Source organism: Sebastes umbrosus, chromosome 9, assembly GCF_015220745.1.
Source record: "Sebastes umbrosus isolate fSebUmb1 chromosome 9, fSebUmb1.pri, whole genome shotgun sequence".
Classification (NCBI taxonomy): domain Eukaryota; kingdom Metazoa; phylum Chordata; class Actinopteri; order Perciformes; family Sebastidae; genus Sebastes; species Sebastes umbrosus.
Genome location: NC_051277.1, coordinates 24,454,515 through 24,474,605, shown reverse-complemented (window position 1 = coordinate 24,474,605; position 20,091 = coordinate 24,454,515). Strand labels below are relative to the sequence as shown.

At 41.3% G+C, this 20,091-nt stretch overlaps 1 long non-coding RNA gene across 1 annotated transcript in view; it reads left to right on the top strand.

The window, feature by feature from the left end:
• The first annotated feature begins 938 nt into the window (after positions 1–938).
• Positions 939–20,091, top strand: part of LOC119494592 — a 30,098-nt gene continuing 10,945 nt past the window's right edge. The window contains exons 1-2 of the long non-coding RNA XR_005208248.1: positions 939–1,065; positions 17,695–17,698. This is a non-coding gene — a long non-coding RNA (uncharacterized LOC119494592). The remainder of the gene's footprint in view (positions 1,066–17,694; positions 17,699–20,091) is intronic.

Below are 20,091 nucleotides of genomic sequence, written 5' to 3'. Positions count from 1 at the left end.
ATTCTTTAAAAGACCAGAATGCAGGAAACAAAGTTTCTGAACCTCAAATTTTCTGTGGGAGGAACCCCAGATCCCCCGCTTTGGTTTAGAAATCCTTGTTTTATTTTTAGGTTTCAAGGTTGGCAAATATTATTGTTACTGCACACAATGATATTTTAGATAATAGCGTGCTTCCATCTTTCCATCTTTTTGGTAAGAGGTTGGTGAAGGCCAGGGGCTTGTGTTTCTACCTGAAATCGTATTGGCCACTACAGGATAACCCATTATCCTAAACTATCCCCGGTGAAGGCCCTTTCCTTTTTCAACATGGTGATGCCCTTGTACACACAGCAAGGTCCATGAAGAAATGTTTTTCCCAGTTCGGAGTGGAAGAGTTTTACTAACCTGCACAGAGCCCTGACCTCAACCCTACCCACAGCTTTGGGATGGATTGGAAGGTCTAATCTCCAACATGAGTGGCCGACCGCAATAACGCTCCTGTGGCTGAATGGAAGCAATTAACACCCAGAATCCCTAGGAATTTAATCCATATTGGACCAATCTGCCTCTCACGGTTTACGTCCAATGCCAACATTCAGAGACAAAGTAGGAAGTAGAGTGTCCTATATGCAGAAAGGCAGAGAGATACAATGTGTGGAGGTCAGAGCTGGTTTGCCTTTTTATTAACCATAGCCACCATCTTTACATAACCTTAAAGCTGGGGTTGGTAATCTACTTAGAAAACATTTTTTTGTTATATTAGTTGACATTTTCATTACTTCCTGACAGTAATCAATAAATCAAATGCTTTGACAAAAAAAGAAAAAAAACATCTGGTATCTGTGGCTGTCGCAGGACTGTAATAAGCTGGTCCAATCATTTCATTCGGCCCCGTCTTCCTGTCTGTCTACCTATGTGCCTACCTGCGTCCGCGCACTCTGCCTGTGCACTCATTGGGCATCACCAGTCTTCCAAAAGCTGCTAGTTTGACAGCGATGAGTACTAACAATAGCCATGTTCGCTGTTTACGTCCATAATGAACATTTTGGGGGAGTGGCTTTGGAGGCCTGAAGCGACAGACTGCCAGTGTTGCCGACTTGGTGACTTTCTCGCTAGATTTAGCAACTTTTGGAGCTAGTGCCGCTAGTAGCTACTTTCATCGGAAAACAGTCGGTAACACTGCTGGGTTTTTCGGTTGGAGAGTTTTTATAATCTGGCGTACTCTTGCTAGTTTTTTAAGATTACCAATCCTAGCTTTAAAGGAGCAGTGCGTAGGATTTAGTGGCATCTACCCTCCGCTCATCCCTCCCTTTCCAAGCGTGTCAGAGGACCTAAGATCAACGTAAAAGCGTGAAAGGCTCTCTCTAGAGATCAGTGTTTGGTTTGTCCGTTCTGGGCTACTGTAGAAACATGGTGGTGCAACATGGCGGACTCTGTGAAGAGGACCCACTCCCTACGCAGATATGAAGGGCTCATTCTAAGCTAACGAAAACACAACCATTCTTAGTTGCAGGTGATTAACATAGCTATGAATATTATATTCCATTTCTGCTAATAGGTCCCCCTAAATCCTACACACCGGACCTTTAACCAAGAGTTTCCAAATTCAATCTCTTGTGAAAAGCTTTCCCGGAAGAGTAGCAGCACATCACATAAGGGCCTATTATTTAAGTGTCCACATACTTTGGGACATGCAGTCGAATCTCTGGATTTAGAGAGAGCAGTCAAATTTAAATCATATTTGAATGTTTTAAAATTGGACTATGCTGAGTCCATTTTTTGTTAACTTCAGCGGTGAAGAGCTCATGTACGGAATATCGCAACAGGTACTTAGGTGATGTAATCAGGTCAGGGCCTCAATGTTCGATATCCATTTTTGGAAGAATGGTCCTTGTTGGAAAAGAGTGTGAGGATAGAGATATCCCTAGAGCTCTTATCAGTTCCACTTCTAGCTGACACACACTGACACACTTGCAGGCACACACACACACATACACACATTATCCAGAAGAAATGCTTTGGGTGAGATAAAAAAAAAGGCTTCTCGCTGCCTAGTCCACTGTTGCCACATCATCTGACACACACTGGATTTGGGTTCAAGTACCCCCACACACACACACTCATACATAAATACAGATAGACACTACATGAATACATATACGCACACACACACTCACAGGTTTGTGTTCACCATGATGCAACTTGCGGGTGTAAAAGTGAAAGAAAGGAGGTAAGTGTAGAGCTGTCACCGACCGGATGACACTTTTTCAAATCCACTTTTCTTAAAGTCAGAGAAAGCTTTATTTACCAACTTGCACTGTGCAGCTGATATGTAACAATGGCTATTTTCCCATTTCTTTCTCTACCCATAACTTTTTGTTTAACTATGTAAAACTTTTTCTTTGTTTCACTGTCCCTTAGTTTGTTTGGCTGACAAAGTAGGACTGCATTTGTCCCTAGAAACACAGCATCCTTCTGTGGACACCTACATGATTCCTCATGATTATTCCACACTGTACCGTTGCTCGGAAGACCCTGTTATTAACTCGGGGTGAAAAAAATTCACCTATGTATTGCAATTTTATATTTTTTTTACGATTTTGAAATAGACTTTTGTCTGTCTGTGTGTAGGTAGAAGGAAGTTACTGCTTTTATTGTTGTAGTCTGAGTAACGTGATGTCATATCCGTTTCAAAAACCAAAACAAAGCCGCAGCAAGCCAAAGCACTAAATGGTGGAGGGTCTGCGTGGATACGACCTGCACCCTCATATTTGAAATCCAAAGTGGTAAACACTACACATACAGTAAAGTATGGAAACACTTTGGGTTTCACTCATTGCAGGAAAAGCAGAGCTAGATATCATGGCTAAAGCTGCTTTCTAACTCTGTCATGGACAGGAAATGTTATCGTACTGCGGTAACTTGCGGTCAAGCCAGCCGTCACTCTCATCTCTGTGGTCAAATCGGCCAGTGCTTACAACTGTAGAGCACCCATATACTGATATTTATGTTAAATGCATTCAAACAGCCCCGATGAAGCTGACTATGGATGTTTAAAGAGAACGGAGCTGACAACAGAGCTAGCGACAGACTTGACGAAGTTAGCGGAAGTATACACGTGTGACTATGCCGGTTTTCAAACTAAGGTGTTAACAAAGGGAACTGTATATACAAAATACATATATGGAAATAAGATTGATTGGATAATATTCACCAGAAGTATAAAACATTACACATCCCTTATAAATTAAAAAGAAAATACCACCACATTGTTTGGGAAATGTCTTTATTTTTTATTTTTAGGTTGCGGGAAAAAATTAAAAATTCCTGACAATGACTGATATATTTGACTTCAGGACGTCTCTGACTACATTCATGGTAAAAATCGAAAATTTTTACTGCATCAATTTAGAGATTTTGTGTATGATTCAACTTTTCCTCATGGTCTAGTATTAAAACAAGTTAACAAAAAACGCAATAAATCGTACAGCAGCTCACAGATCACAGTATTGTTATGCAAATCTGTATTCCTCAACTTCTTCTAATCAAAATACTTTCCGTCTAACGACTTCTAGGTTCAAAGGTGTATTCCACCCAAATACTACTTTCTAGAAGTCTATTCCACATTTATGCTTTAAGATTTCTGTATTTTCAGCAATGCTTTGCAATTCAGTTCAGCCAGGGCTGGACTGGCCATCTGGCATACCGAGCGTTTTCCCGGTGAGCCGACGTCCTTTTGGGCCCACGTATGTCTTTTTTTTTACCCATAAAACAGGTAAATCGGCCCATTTCTTTTCCTTAATTGACACTGGGCTGGCCCAATCGCTCTGTGCCGGGCGGCCACAGTGAGAAGGAGAGGGAGGGAGTGTAGAGTTTGTGGTAAGCAGTTATGGGCTAGCTGCCTTGTTCAACAAATGTCATTAGAGATGAGCAGTGCTTGAAGTGGGCCGGTACGTAGCGATACGCAGTATTTTACTCATTTTACTCATTATGGCGTACCGGGACTTTTTCATGCGTACCGGAGCTTCTCACAAGCTGCCGGTACTCTCTCCTCTGCCCTCTCCATATCAGGTTCTCTGCGAGATTCATAATGGTGATACATAACGGCGCAGAGCCAGCGTATTTGCGCCGCGTGCGTTCTCGTAGTGAACGGAAGCGCCGCGCTATTAATTTCTGCACGAGCTGAAGCCTGGCTGTTCACATCAGAAGCGCATTTCTCTGCTTCTTCTGATCCTCTGCTGTTTACTATCCGTCTCTCTCTGTGTCTCTCTGTGTTTCTGTCAAAGTGGGGGCCGGGGCTGGCACTGGCCACCCCAAAGTGCCAACCCCGTCAGAGTCTGAATGTGATAGGTCCGATAAGACTCAACAAACATTAATGATGATCTAATGTATTACTGATATACTGTATGAGACCCATCTGAAGTTCACAACATTTTTTTATAAGGAATTCAGCATCATTGCTATTGTGACTTACTGCACAGTAAGATATGAATTAACAACCATGTATCACTCATAGTTTTATAACTGAATCCCTTCCCTCCCAGACAAAGCCCAGTATCTGGCAGATGGGCCAAAACAGCATACTTGCCAAGCCTCCCGATTTTCCTGGGAGACTTCCGTTTTTCATTGCCCTCTCCCGGTTCCCTCTCTGGGTCACAATTCGTATTTCACCCAATTTATGTCAAATTTACTTTTTTTTAACCTGTTTCTGGCACTGCACAGCATGTATAATCCCAAACAAGGGACAGCAGGGGCAAAAAATGAATGAAAAATGAAAATGAAAAATGAAAATGAATTTCAGCTGATGAATATTAGTTCATGCTAGATATTCACACGCAAAGTTTATGCCAGAGGGGCGAATTATTCAGTCTTCTTTCCTGAGATTTAAAGGTAAAATTAGAAGTTTAACATAAAAATGCTGTTGCAGTGTACTTATTATTTTGTTATTTTCATTGTTCTAAAGTCACCAGAATTCAGGAAACAAAGTTTCCGAAACTCAAATTTTTTGGGGGGATTTTTTGTCCCAGTCCAGCCCTGATTTCAGCTCTCAGCATTCACACACATTTTCTGCCGGAAATGCAATCATCTAATATCAAATTACAATACTTGTAGAATCGCAATACTAAAAGATCACAATACATATCGAATCGGCACCCAAGTATCGTGATAGTATTGAATCAGGAGATAGGCGTATTGTCCCAGCCCTAGTGATAACCCAGAGATTGAATGACATATAGAAAGAAGGAATATCAGAGTCAGACAAGGTTTAAGGAAAGAGAAGAAAGCAGATAAATTCTGGACCAAACGCTGCTGTGAGACTGCAGAGCAGCCAGAGAATGAGAAGAAAGTAGAAACCCTATTTGATATTTAATTGGAATTGATCCTGTGGAGCAGCTGAAAATTTTAACACTGGGCAAATCCATACATTTCAGGCGTTCACACCTGTGTGTGTGTTCTGGGGCTCAGATACAGAGAACTCGCCACAAAAAAAACACAAAAAGAGAGTAAAAACCTTGTGAGTCACGCATCAGAGGAAGAGAGGCGAGCGGAGTAAAGTAGGGACGCGAAAACGAGAAATAAAAAGGATGAATGAGAGTAAAAGGAAGAGGGAACACGGGAACAGAGAGCAGGAGGTGGGGAAAACAACAGACAAGTTTTAATATTTCTTCAGAGATTATTTATTTATCTACCTTATGGCAACACCACCCGTCTGGGACAAACACACCAACCAGATCCTCAATAATGGAGGCAGGGGAGATGTTTAGTTTGAGCTCATAGATGTATGTGTTGCAAAATCAACCACCTGTTTGTCGTACAATATAGACTGTATTTATGGCTTCCTCTTGGTTAGCTGTATTAAAAACAGCCGCATATATTCAGAATATTACCATATGGAAGACTTTTTCTGACTTAATGCATCCGTTTCAATCAATAAATCATATTTTACTATTAATGCGATATGTATAAGAATGTGTGTGTGCGCATGCAGCATTGTAACAGAATAACCGTCCGTTCTGTATCCACTTGCTCCTCTGAAGACGGCGGTAATGAACCCAGATCAGAGACACACATGTAAAGGATGAGAGACACCGTGTGTGAGGATTGTGAAACATGCGTGACGTCCGGTTCCTTCCCACCTCTATCTTTGTCTACGCGCTCGCATGTGGGTATATATATATGCACCTGCGTGCACAAACGCTTTCACACACATGCCTACACAAACACAGAGGCCGCACAAACAAAAACACAGAAAGCCAATGCCTAAAGACAAAAGCTGCGCCGCGGAACAAAAGACGACCAAAAAAAGCCATCAAGACACCCGCAGCAGGCACCCATTGTGATTAATGAAAACAAATATTGGGAGAGAGTGGGGCACAGGCGCAGAGAAACAGCACAAACAATGGAGCAGACAGCATAATGCATTCAGGGTTCGCTGACGGCCCTCTAGTGCAGAATGAGAATAATAGGAGGAGAGAGGAAGTGGGATAGAGGGGCGAGAGGGAGAAGGAGGGGAGGAAGAGGAAACAAGGGCACTAATGCGAAATCCATTCTGCCTAAAAACATCAGCACACACACACACACACACAGCCTCACCGAGCCAGCTTTCAGACCCACGGTGCTGTCAGCGCGTCTGTGTTTACACCTGCTGCATCGAGCAGTGCAACTGTCTTTTCTGCCAACCTGAAAGAGTGTGTATGATGCTCGCACACACACGCATAGTATCTCTTAGCTACGTTGGAATGTATTTGAGAGCTTAAGTGGGTTAAATATCGCTATGGCGTGTGGTTTTGAGTGTTGGATTCTCAATGTCATGGCATATTGCGATGTGAAACCTGTCATTGCAAAGTAATGACAGCTATAGGCTGCACCAAAATTGCGTGAAGCATCTGGTTTGACAGGCAGCCTATGATTTCTGCTCCTTTTACAGTGTAATGGGTCAGGTCAGAGTTTATCAGTCTGCAGGTTGGTATCTTTAGTTGGTACCACACACCCATGGTCTTCGTCAGCAGATTTAGCCGGCTCAGTTGTCACAGAGCTGTTGATCTTGAAGCTTTCCATTATTTAGAGCACTTTTAAGACTTGCAAGCTTAAAAGTTGAGTTTTTTTATTCGAAAGCTCTGCAACAAGTGAGTAAGGCCCTGTTCAGACCTGGCATTAACATTCGTCCTGAGTGATCCATTCACAAATGGACAGCTCTAAGTACAGGTGTGAATGCACTCAAAAGGCATTGAGGACGCATTGAGGTCCGAATGCTCAGACCACATTCGGAGGTGTTCTGGGCCGCATATGGCCACGTTCTTTTAGCAGTGGCTAAGGATCACCTACTCAACTGACGTCCTCGCTTGGATCCGCGAGATCTCACTGTGCTCCTCAGGTGAATACACAGGCAGACGTTTGTCTTCTGTGCTTCTGTGCTCCACTGTATCCTGTCGGCACAACAGTATTTTCTTTATAAGCTAAAGCAATATATCAAAATTAGGGCTGTTAATCGATTAAAATGTTTCATCACGATTAATCGCATGATTTTCCTTAGTTAATCATAATTAATCGCAAATTAATTGCACATTTTTTATCTGTTCAAAATGTACCTTTAGTCAATCCGATCCGATCAAAAGTGGTCACTCAAGTGGCATGTGGAGAGGCATGTTAATGCCAGGTCTAAACAGGGCCTAAGTGGACATTTAGTTGAGATTGTTTTGTCAACTCCTCTTTCCAAGGTTAAGAATTAACCGTCAAGCCTTGAAGTTTATCATAACATCTCCATAATCCATTTAGATCTTGCTCTTGAAAGCATTTTTGGGGGGGGTTTAAAATCCACAATAAGTGCTACTTGTTTGAAGCACTTCATGCTTTAGCTCCTAGTTATAATATGGACTCCCCGACCAGCCAGAGCACAGCTTCAGATCTTCAGGCAAGCAGGGCCCTTCTGGCAGTTCCCGAGTCCCTCCAGACTAAAGTGACCAGGCTTTAGCTGTCAGAGACCCTCAGCTTTAAAACTCCCCGCCTGAAGAGCTCAGACTTTCAGAATCAGTAACATCTTTCAAATCACTTCTGAAAACTTTTCTCTCTGAAAATGCCTTTTATTAATGTCAGCCCAAAGTTTTATTTGTCCAGTCTCACTATGTTTTATTTGTTTATTTCCCTGTTTTTATCTCATTTTATTGAAGAGTGTTTCATTCTATTCTATTCACTTTACTTGTATTTGCTGGATCTTTATTTAATGGCGGTGCGGATTTTTTTTATTTGAGTTTTTCCTCTGTAAAGCATTTTTTAACATTGTTTTGAAAGGCGCTATATAAATAACGTTTATTATCATTATTATTATTATAAAAACTAGACATCTCAAACATTTCCTGGATCAGTAGAATTTAGGGAGCCGGCAAACAAAATCACTGGATAGTAAACGTTGATCCTTAGGTTTTAATGCTCAATTTAGATTCAAATTGATAATCATTTGTAAGCAGTAAAGGCCACTGACTTGCATTAATACAAAATTATATAAATGAGATCTCAACGCACATAAAGTAGTTGCCAGTGAGCTTTGATCATCACACAGAGTTCTCAACCTTTTGTAACTCACTTTTGATTCTGACGACCACCTTCCCAAATAAATGAGAGAAAAAAACCTAACATGACAAAAAAAGGAGAAAAAGTAAACTGGTCTGTAAGTATGTGTTATGCCACTGTCAGCTGTAATGACCAGAATAAATATCCTGCTTACCCTCACCCATCACTGCCTGTCATTATGAATCCAAATTGAATGTATTCAGGGTCATATTTCCTCCTCCGCCCCGGCGAGGTGGTTGAGAAGAGCTGCTGTATGGCGGTGGTTCCCACAAGATGGGATGATTAAAGAAAAAATAAACAAGTTTGTAGCAAAAAAATCCAAATGAAATATGAAATATCATTCTTTGGTTGAATTGCTCATAAATCATGTCCACACGAAAGCCATAACCGGAAATTAGGGGTCACAAGTTGACTTTGTTTCAATTTTAAGGTGTCGCGACCCAAAGGGTTTGGAAACCACAAACACCAAGGTGTTACACTTTTTGAATGTTCAGCAATTTTCTTATTAAAGACTAGGGCTTGGACGATTCACCTATCTCCGAATTCGATACTAGAAGTATTACGATTCTACAAGTATTGCGGTTCGATATTGCGATTTATTGTGACTTTTTTTTTTTTACTTTTTTAACACTAGACCATGGGAAAAAGTTGAATCATACACTTCTAGGGACTTTTTCTTTGGAAAATATCTAAATTAATACAGTAAAAATGCTTGATTTTCAGCATGTATGTAGTCAGAGTTGCCCTGAAGTCAAATGAATGAGTTATTGTCAGGCATTATTTATTTATTTATTTTCCAGCAACCCCAAAAAAAAAAGAACAGAGACATTTTTGCTCACAAATTAGTGGTATTTTCTTTTTATTTTATAGGAGACATATACAGTTTTATGCTTCTGGTTGATATAATCCAATCAGTCTTATTTCCATATATGTATTTTGTGTATACAGTTCCTTTTGTTAACACGTTATTTTGAAGACCAGACGTAGTCACATGTGTATACTTCTGTTAACTTTGCCAAGTCCGTTGCTAGCTCTCCCGTAAGCTCTGTTCTCTTTATACATCCATGGTCAGCTCCATCGGGGCCGTTTGAATGCATTTAACATAAATGTCAGTGTATGGGTGTTCTACAGTTGTAGCGTTGGCTGATTTGACCACGGAGATGAGAGTGACGGATGGCTTGACCGCAAGTTACCGCAATACGATCACGTTTCCTGTCCATGACAGAGTTAGCATGCAGCTTTAACCATCATGTCTAGCTCTGCTTTTCCTGACAATGTGTGAAACCCAAAGTGTTTCCATACTTTACTGTATGTGTCGTGTTTACCACGTTAGATTTAAAATGTGAGGGTGTAGGTCGTATCCATGCAGACCCTTCCGACATTTTGTACTTTATCGTTTTGGCTCGGAACAGACATGACGTCACGTTACTCAGACTACAACAATGAAAGCAGTAACTTCCTTCTACCTCCGCATAGACTCAAATGAAGCTAATATATCAATTCTGGCATTAAAAAAATCGATTTCAAAATCGTGTGTTGAAAGGTAAAAACTTTTTTTCCCCATCCCCTATTAAAGACACTGCAGCTTTGTCAAAATAAAAGACACCCTGGGAAACGTGTGTGATGACACTAACAATAGAAAGTAAAATCCAGAAGACACCTCTCCTCATTAGGCTGCAGCTAATTAGACCTCTGCTGATTAAATCCTCTTCTTCAACTTTCTGTTCCTCAAAGGGAATGAATGACATCCAGTGATCCTGAATGTCGTCTATTAGCCTGAGATGATGTAAAGCTAACTGATGTCAGACTGAATCATTTAGCTCTGGAAGTCCACATTTAAATTCCCAGCTTGAAGCTGTCCGAGTGATAACACAAACACGGAGCTTCCAGTCGGGCTCGACTGCCCGCTGGGAATCGCTGCAACTTATTTTCCTTCATCGGCAGTCCCTAAACAAACAGAGCCAGCAGGACGGGGATGAAGGAGCAAATTTATGTTGTGAGACAAAGGGTAGCCGAGGGAGGAGGGATGGAAGCGGCCGTTTCTGGCCGAAGGCTTCCTTTGGTGGTCTGTGTTATTCCCATCCGGCTTCATTACAGTCTTATCTCTAGGCGAGCCATACAGCCAGCGAGAAGAGGACAGAGAAGCTCGGCGAGGTTGTGGACACAGCACACCTGCCACCTCAGATAAAATAAACATCAGAATTAGGCGGCAATTTTGGCTCCTGCTTCTCAACGTTTTACAGTCGCTATGCTCTCTCTCATCCGCCTTCCTTGTTGATTAATCCCTCTCTTCTCTCTCTCTCTCCCTCTGTCCTTTTGTCCCTCCCCTCTCCCATTCCCCCCCAGTCCTTCCTGACAGGGCTGTGATAATGGGACGGTAAATTAGGGCCATCCCGTTTCCCACCTATCATCCTCCCAGCGGTTGATGTGATCTCTCACCTATAAGGTCAAAGGCTAATCGGTGTAAAGCAGTCAATGCCACGGTCAGAATAATCAATCACGCTGCGCTGCGATATCACAGGCGCCACGAAATGCCGCAAACACCGCTTTGAAATCCTCCCTCCTCCCACAAACACACCTGATGCCTTGACGTGCATTTCGAGGAAAAAAAACACGCACAAAAGCAGGTTTCACTTACTGACAAAGATTGAATCACAGCCATATTTAATGTCATTAGCAGGCATTTGTTTCGCAAACCTGTTTCAAGATCAGCCGCAGTCACCACTCTGCCAAATATTTGTCATTTCATAGTCAAAAAATGCTCCTTCTGCAAATGCTGCTGGCATAATAGCAAGTGTATACATGGTTTTTTAACCTTTCACGTTCTTCCCTTTGCCGGGAAATCTAATCACTCTCGCAGGTTTCACTTAATCATATGAAAAACAAAACCTGAACTATTCAGTCTCTTTAATCCACTTTGTGAATACATATTGGAGAACACAGCTTTCAAATTCCAAAAGGGATTAGTTCTAAACGGCAGAGACAGAGAGGCCTTTGAGGGGAGCTAAAATTACAGGTGGAGTGATCCCTTCTAAAATTATCCAACTCTTTTATATTGCGCCTCTGAAGAATTCATGCTCATGTTTAATTCCCGAGCTCTGATAACGAATGTCTCCTCCAAGCACCTGAAGATTAATAGACTTTTACCAGGTGCTCTCTGTCTTTTTATAACACACTCCAGCTATTTAAACGCTCAGCTGTCTGGCTGTCAGCTTACAGCGTGAGGTCATTTAGAGGAAGTCTTAGCCCATAGATATACTTACAGAGAGGTATGGCAAATAGCATCTGACTCAAGTAGAAGGAAATGTAAACTCAGAAATAAAAAAGAATTGGTTGCAAAAATAGCTTTGATTTTAAATAAAACCAAGCTAGCGGCCCTATGACGCTATACTTAGGCACAGTGATGCTCGGAGCCTAATACTAACATCAGCATGTTAATATGCTCACAATGACAATGCTAACATGCTGATATTTAGCAGGTATAATGTTTACCTTCTTAGGTTAACGTGTTAACACGATAACATTTACTAATTAAGGCCTTTACACACTGAGGGCATTTTCTTTTATTTATTTATTTATTTTGATTTAAGGTTAAAGGAATACATACAGATACTTTTAAAGGGACATACAGACAGCAGCAACAACATATATAAATAAACAAAAAGAAACATATGAAAAAGAAAAGAAAGAAAGAAAAAAAAGTACTACCCGTTGTAATAGTGCAATGTCAAGAGATAAGTTCATATTCATCTACATACATATTCATACAACCAACCTCATATATAGATATATATATATACATACAGTATATACACATGTCTATATCTAAACGCGCATTCATATACATATCCAATTAGACACATTCACTTACACAATTATCTATTCTATTATACAGACATCCCTTTTAGTTGATCTTTATAGACATTATTTATGTATTAATTTTGTTTAATTCCAATCCTCACCCTGACTCAAAGTATCCCACCCACGCTCAAAAATGATATTCTGTTCTTTATTTCTTTTTATAGCTTTAAATATAAATGCTTTCCCCATCATAATGATGATGTTGTTCAGGTCTTTTCATTTTTCATCTTCCCTTAAATCACCAAACATAATAAATAAAGGACAACTACAGAAATTTGATTCGTAGACTGAGATCCACTTTTCAACTTTAATCCAAAATAATGCAACTCCCTTACAATACCAAAATAAATGAATGGGGGCGTTTTTTTCGTGCAATTAATTTGAACGTCAATATAATTTTTCACACTGTTGTTTTTGTCATGAGTACTTTCACACAGAACATGAATATCACACACCAAAAAAGCAATGTCATTTTTTTCCTGAATGAGACTGCCATTTCTGTGCTTTTGCATCAAGAATAACAGCATCAACCAATCACGTTGTGTGGAGCGGGGTTGAGTTGCACCTATATTTATGAAACAACAACACGGAGGCACCGTAGTCCAAACCAAGACGGAACACTTTATTACTCCTTTCAACCTTGACGAAGGCAGAGCAGATCCACTCCTTCCGTTCTTACCTTTCACAATAAAAGCCCTAGATGTATAATATTCGCAGGCGAGTATTTCGCATTTTCGTGTCGTTTCTTCGTCACGCCCCCGGTGTGTAACGGTTGTGCAAATCAAGTAGGCTAGACATGTTTCACAGGACAAGTGAAAACGTTGGCCTGTTTCCAGGACATCAAAAGTCAGGGGATCACTAAAGTCATTGGGATTCATCATCTGGAGACCATGAATGCCTGTACAAAATGTCATGGCATTCCATCCCGTAGTTGTTGATATATTTCACACACAAAAAAAGTCAACCTCATGATAGTTTTAGGGGATTTTATTTTATTTTACTAATGATCCCCATTAGTTGGTGCTATAGCAACCAGCTAATCTTCCTGGGGTCCACATTAAGTGCATACAAACACATTAAAATACCATACAAAACTCAAAATACAAGAATAAGAACCTTTGAAATAACTAGTTACAGATAAAACTTACAAATAGGCCACCTGAGATAGCATACCAAACTAAACAAACATACAGACACCACCAACACAGCAAACAAATTACAGTCTTAGATTTTGAGAAATTTTAGTTTAGTCGTGAACGCTGATTTACTAACAATGCAGCAGAGACTTTGAGGCAAATTATTCCAAAGAGAAATCGATCTATAAATAAAAGATCATAGTAATGCATTAGTTCTAGGACGAGGCAGTACAAGCTGAACATTTCTGGACCCTCTGGGATTATGGTCTTGCACAGTATTACTATAAACAAATTGATTCAACAAGTGCATTGACGGAAAAGTCAGAGGATCACCAAAGTCAGTGGGATTCATCCTCTGATGACTACAAATGTCTGTACAAAGTTGAAGGGCAATCCATCACATAACGTCAGTCTGAAACCAAAGTGGCAGACCAACCGAACCATTTAAAAAAGGCTGACATTATGCCACCCCTAAAAGACACAGAAAACCACTTGCAAAGACGAGGTCGATTCTGAATGTTTTGATTTAAATAAAATCTGAAAAAAGCACCCAAGAGTTCAAACTCTGCAACACCACGACTAAGAGCACAAATTCAGACCAACTACACATCATAAAAACCAAACACTCTGCTGTTGCCCACGCGCGTCCTTGCACCAACACAAGCCAAACTTTGAGTGATGAAAAAGCATATTCAGATTTCACACTCCAATAACAACAAGTAATCAAAGCCGGTGGTGGAGCCGCGCCGACGGAGGCAGCAGACCGAGGCGGAGTGACGCTGCCGCAGCCCTCAGTCACACTCTAAACACCTGTCTTCAAATGGACACATCAATCCCTATTTCACAGCTCGCCTGGCCTCCTACACTGACACACATACGCACACGTGTGGTATGCAATATATATAGATGCACACACGGAGACTATGCAGACGTTTCCACATATCTAGCAGATGTTTTAAAAGAAAAAAAATAAAGTGGGAAAAGACTTTTTGGCAAAGTATTTATCTACAAAGCTAGAAGAGGAGACACCAAAAGGATGGGGGGGAAAGAAGATGGAAAGCGAGAGAGTAGAAATCAATCCGTTGCAATGCAGCATACGGTAATCTCACTCTTCTGCAGGACGGACTGATTCAGGATCGGTGCGGCATGTGAGAAAATGGTCCTGGACCAAAAAGAGGGTAGTGAGAAGCACTTAGCACCCGGTCTGGGATAATACCCATTTTCTCTCTCTCTCTTTCTCTCTCTCTCTCTCTCTCTTTCTCTCTCTCTCTCTCTCTCTCTCTTTCTCTCTCTCTCTCCCTCACACACACACACACACACACACACACACACACAAGCACTTTGCCTAATAGAGTAGCAGCAGTAGTCAGCGTTTCCCATGGCAGGCTCTAATCGCATGGCTGGACTCAGTGATGGATTTTGGGTTAGAGGCAGCATCAGCACCACTGCAATAAACACGCACACACGCACACACACGTTCACATATGCATACACTTAGGTGTTTGCACAAAAGGTTCTGTGTACAAAAGGATTAACGTTGATATGTGAAAGTTAAATGGAAGAGGCATATGAGGGATAATGGTTGTTTTTTTTCCTTCCACACAATACAGTAACATTTCTTTACAGTGACAATAATCAAAACTGTCAGAAAATGTACATTTACTGCGTGTAGATACAGGATCCTTAACACTGCAGGGGGTTGTAATCTACCTTTTTCACACATTTAAAAAATAAGTACCTATGCATTATTTATAATCCTGCAATTTCTTTGAAAGGCAGTCCTTCATTAAACCTGATCAACAAGTAGCCCCAGTTTGTGCCGCACATGTTTTACCGGTAGATTTTATTCACACAGCTAAACTTTAATTCGTCCAAAAATAAATAGCTTGTGATCTTTGAAAAACCCAGAAGCTCATTTAAGCACTTATACTGCTGCTGCGAAGGTATTTCAAGACTCTTCAAAGACCCTTTTAACCATCTGGATGGAAAAAAGAAATTCCTCTGCCACCTAATATACAGAAAAACTGTGGACTAATGGGATTTCCTAAATTGCAACGTTTCCTAATCCCAACAAAGATACTAACTGGAAATAGCATATGTCCATGCTCAATTTATACAAACATTTTAATCAGTCATATCCAAGTCATGTTTAAATCTTAACAGCTGTTGAAAATGTTACATTTTATGATAATTTTAACAGTTTTGTTCCTATAGTGTGGGGAGACAACACAGTCTCACAGCAATAGTGATAATAATGATAATAGTAATAGTACATAGACACAAATTTCCCCTTTTTTCGACTTTCAACGACATATTTTTAGTACGTTTTCCTACGAATATCCAGCAACATGTGACGCACGTGTGAATTTCCACTCCAGGCTTTTCAAAATAAAACTAATTAGGGTTTAGGAAAAGATGGGAACAGATTGGTTAGGTTTAGGCAACAAAACTACTTATTTAAGTTTATTAAAAGGTCGCGTTTTGGGTTTAAATAACAACGGAAGTGGCGTAACTTAAGTACGGAAGTTACGTGACGAAAACTGACCCACCCATCCACCCTGACCTCCTCCTCTTTATACTTCCCGGTTTACAATTTCGTGGATTACACATGAATTGATTTCATGTTGACCATCCCAAAAAAAAAATTTAATTTGTGTCTATGTACACGAATCATTACATTAAATTTCATGACTATTTCACAAACTGCTGTGCAACTGGGCTGGTGGATTTGGCCTAAACAGCACACCCCCACACTAACAGATTCCATTCATGAACAGTCCTGACTCTCAAAACTGGAAATCTTGCAAAATCTCTCATGATCAAATGGGACTTTAGTGTAAACAAACATGGTGGACCACAGGCAAGAAGAATTAGCATTGTTAATTTTTGCACTACTTTGTACTGAAACTCACGAAGAAAAAAGAAAAAGTATGGATGAAGTCATGGAGACATGTTAAACACTTATGCTGTTGCCACAAATCAACAAATTGGTCCTCCATTACTGAGGTCCATCTCACTACTACTTTATGCTTCGATGTATGCATTAGCCACGTCTGCCATGACTGCGGTTGTTGTCCTTTATTCTTCAGTCAGCTTGGTTCATAATTGGCTTTGGCAACTTGTTTTCTATTTCTAAGCATGTTAAAAACAGAAGATCAGACGTGTGGGTGTGGAGGTTTCGGAGTTGTTTAAGGACAATATTGTAACCGACAACTGTTTGAGTGATTAGAAAAGTTTCTTTTTCAATGAGAAACATCTAATGATGTTTCAAGTAGCTCGCCGCACAACGCTGGTTATATTTGTCTATATTGATATCACTAACATCCATCATAATATTGTACTTTCATACAAAACAAAGCTTTTCTATGCATTTTCATTTTTATATAGATTGTCATTTCATGGCTACCTTGATAAGAAATACACTCTAATATATTTTTCATCATGCAGTGTACTGAATATATTGAAGACTCTGGAAATACCTTCAGAACAGCGATAAGTGTCGTTTAACAGCTTTCTTGATTTGCCAAAGATTGTCTGTCATTATTCTTTTTTTCAAACCTGATGTTTAGCGCTGTGACTCGAATGTAATGGGAATACATGAGAGGCACAAGCTGCGGCTAATCAACAAGTTAGTGTTTATCAGTTGATGTAAGAGCCCGTAAAGGCTGATTTCGAGGTGAAGAAAACACGGAGCGGTGATTAGGATCGTAGATTTACACCGTCTGGTTTCAGGTGTAGTGAGGGGTGAGATAAAGCATGTTTGCTTAGAGAGATCTATGGCCGGAGAAGGCTTACAGACAGCTAAATTATTCACAAGCCACAGCACACACAGGATTCCACAGCTCTCAAAAACACATGTAGACTTTGAGTGAATGTGAGTATGTGTGCAAGCTGTACACAAACTTACAGATAGGTGTGCCTGCTCGCACACACGTAGACAATCAATATAGCTATAAATGAATGAGAACGTGCTGAGGGCACCACCAACTGTGAGCAGATGAATGGTTTTCAGGGATCCAGCAGCATTCTTCCAACTGTCTCCCTCAACTCCTTGAGTATTGCATTGGTCCATAAATACCGGGCGAGGGTGATGATGTGAAAACTGGTTGCGATAAAAAAAAAAAAGAGAGGTCATAAAAACGACAAACAGAACAGTCATCTCCATCTTATTCAGCCTCGCTTCCATTAGTGTGACAATTTCATTAAACAAACATAATGTAGAAAATCATTTCCTCGACTTGGCTGGCTCCGAGAAATTAACGGCAACATGGAAGTCATGCATAATGAATGTGAACATTTGCCATCTACAAGTCTCCCACAGTCAAACATTAATTCAACCTCGCGCAGGGTGCGGAGAGGGAGGAGGAGGAGGGCGAACGGAGCGGAGGGAAGAGGAAGGACTTCGGAGAGTGAAAATGAAACCTTTGGAGGTGGTCCGAGAGATGCACTGCTGCGCTTAAAGCTCTCCGATTGTGGATTGATTGTGTTGGAGTCTGGGTAACAATATGAATGATAAGAGGGTATAAAGTGGTTTACAAATCTTGCATCAAAATGATTTAGTTTATGCCTTAAAAAGGCCGGCCCTTAAAAATTATACTGCAGACACTGATGGGGATGATAACTTTTCCCATTTCTGAAGACAGGAGAAAACAGTTTCTTGTCAGAGCCATTAGACTGTGTAATGCTCGGTCCAAAGTGCGTCAGCAAGACAAATATAGCCGTTCGTATAACTTAAAAAAAGACAAATATCATTTAATTAAATTTAGCTTGACAGGGAGTTAAAAGTACACGTCAAGTCGGATGAAGTCAACTTGCTGCTCTTTTCTCATTGATCAAAAACAGGAGAGTTTGACACGACTCTCACGACCGTGTCAGAAACACTTGGCATCATCTAATTCTCTTTGCATAAATCTTACAATCATTTTACAACACAACAAAATGCTAATGGTAACATTTTAGGGAGGGGAGCAGGGGAAAAAAACAAAAACGCTCATCCTTCACGAGGGGTGATTTATTACCCGGTACGGCAGGGTCATACATTAATTTTGCTCTTTATATAAAAGGCCTGTTATTTCTGCATGCATAAATAAAACACTCAGACAGACGTGCACACACAAACACATGAACGCGGGCAGCCTTCACACTCAGCTTGCGTCGGGGGAAAATGTCACAGTGTCGAGAGGATGTTTATCTGGCGGGGACAGATTTGATGGCTTGACGGGGCCGGTGCAGCTCCGTTGCCTTTTTTTTCCGTGATGCAATGTGTGTCTGCGCGCGTGTACTTTTTGATTGTGATGTGTGTTGTCTTTGAGTGACGCGGGACTATGGGAGATGCCAGCGTTGCCGCGCGGCGCTCAACCAGACGCACATCGGATCTGACACTGCTGAGCCAGCGGTATGACAGGCATGTGACAGGGCAGAGCTGGTCCTAAATGACTTCTTAGGCTCCATTACCCTGCCAAAACACTGGACACGCCATCTCCCATTTCCCATTTCCCCTTCATGGTCACAGAGCCCCTTTGCTATTCCCAAATGGAGCGCTGATTGCACCCTACCTTTCGCTCAGTATAGATTAATCACACATAGATGCAAGCTTGCTCGCGCACAGATAAGACAACCCCCCTCGCCCTCCCATGCTGCAAATCAAAGGCAGAAGCTGAGCGGGGCGCTGAGTGCCAGGAGCAGGCCAGCAGCAGTGGTGATTATCCTGGAGGAAGCATCAGTTGTTGGTATTTACACTGCCACTCTACCCTCTGATGTTTTGACACCGGAGGCCTCGAGAAAGCGAGAGCATTTGTCAAGAACTGCTTTGAGAGGCAGCGTGTTGAAGGTGACCGAAGATGAATGTGTCATTAGCCGAGACACAAATCAGGATGGGGGGAGTAGAGAGGGGGACGGCGGAGGGGGGAAAAAAAAAGACAGCTGAAGCTGTGGGACAGGAAACTGACAAAGGAATACTGCTATAGTGCCAAAAAATCAGAAGTCAAGGGACACTTTGCAGCCAGAGCTGTTATTTGTAGTATAAAGGGCAGCGACCCATAACCTTAAAAGTAGCAGTGAGTGCAACTTGCTCTGTGGTGAGGATAAAAACCTGAAAGAATGTGTGATCTTTCCTGCGATGACGGGGAGAAAAATATACGACCCTTGCGCATACACACCGTTTGATGATATGGTCATGAGGGTTTATGATCTGACGCGCCGCCACCTGTGCCCGCTTCCCGTATTGCAAGGGGTTTTTGATGTCTCGCCAATTTGCCGAGACGAACGTCCGCATTAGCCTCTCCTAATGAGGACGGTGATGTGTACGTTAAACCCTGATGCCTGTTAGTCAGTTTGTCTGACAGGGAGAGCGCTTGTCATCGTTTAGCCAGTTTAGCTCAGTCGAGTGTGGTGACATTTCTGCTGTTTCCTCCCTGGCTAGTATGCACGCTGGTAATTGCGGTCTTACATAAAGAGCACATTTAAAGTGTGGGGGGGGGGAGAACAAGTAAACAAGGATATGAATTCCGCCATCAGATGCATAAAAAAAACATGAATCATTTATGGG